Below are 1293 nucleotides of genomic sequence, written 5' to 3' on the forward strand. Positions count from 1 at the left end.
TTATAAAATGATTAAAATAATTAATACAAAAATGGAAATTCTGAATTTAGGGTTGAGTTCTATGTTACCTTTCTAAATGATTACCAAAGCTGTTTCTCTTTCTTCCTTTTTATTAAATGAAATATATTAAAATATATTTCTATATTACTGATATGTGAACATAAGATGAAGACTATTGAGTTCATCAAAAAGTAGGGACACCACTGGACTGTTTCAAAAGCAGTAAGTTGATTGAGGGCTTGGGATAGAAGGTGAGATTCCAAGTGCAGAAGCCCAAAATGGAACACCCGTGATATGATTTTTTTTTCTCATTTTTTTTCATTTCTTCTACCCCCTCAACTTTATTGAGGTATAATTGACAAATACAAATTGTGTATTTTTATTGTGTATAGCATGATGGTTTGATATACATATATGTTGTGAAATGATTTCCACAATAATCAGGTTAATTACCTGACATAGTTACCTTTTTTTTTTTTTTTTGGTGAGAGCACTTAAGATCTATCTTCCCTCAATATGATTTCTTTTCCCTGCATTGTGTTTTAAAGTTTTTGAAAGGGTTACAAACATTTAAAATTACTATTTTTTTTCTCTTTTTTTGCAGATATTCACAAGGCTTGCTCTCTCACTGCAGGTTTAAAATAAGGAGGGTTTGGTTTTTTTTTTTTCAGATCCATCATCAAACATAACACCTTCTGTCAATTACTCATTCTCTAATACATTATCCTACTTTACTTCTCTAACACTTATCATTACCTAAAATCACATACTATATTCATTTATTTATTATATATTCCCTACTAGTATGTAATCTCTACTGTTTTTCTTGCCTTGAATCCTGTGTGCATATAACAGTGATTAAGAGAACAAATTTCAGAGTGAAATAGCCTGTGTTCGAAACCAACTCCAGTACTTATGAATTATACACATTAACTGTGTGCCAAAGTGTTCTGATTTTTAAAAGGAAGGCCAAAATGGTACCTACATAACAGGCTATGTTGATGACTGTATGATATCCTAGAATAGTGCTTGGCACCTTTAGCAGAATGTAAATAGTTTGCAATTACTTTTCTTCCTTCCTCCCTTGTTCTATGTCTTTCTCCTTTCCTTCCTTCCATAATGTAAGTTTATACATGATGTTCCCATCATGCCCCATTTCCTATGTTCAAAAGCTTCTAAGCCCTAGCTATTTACTTATGAAATAAAAGGCAATTCTCATGAAATTTATCTCCACATTCTTTTAACTTTTCTGAAGTTATCAATTCCCTTATATTTTTAAACTTGATTTCTAAA

This window comes from Pteropus vampyrus, unplaced genomic scaffold (assembly GCF_000151845.1).
Source record: "Pteropus vampyrus isolate Shadow unplaced genomic scaffold, Pvam_2.0 Scaffold3, whole genome shotgun sequence".
NCBI lineage: Eukaryota > Metazoa > Chordata > Mammalia > Chiroptera > Pteropodidae > Pteropus > Pteropus vampyrus.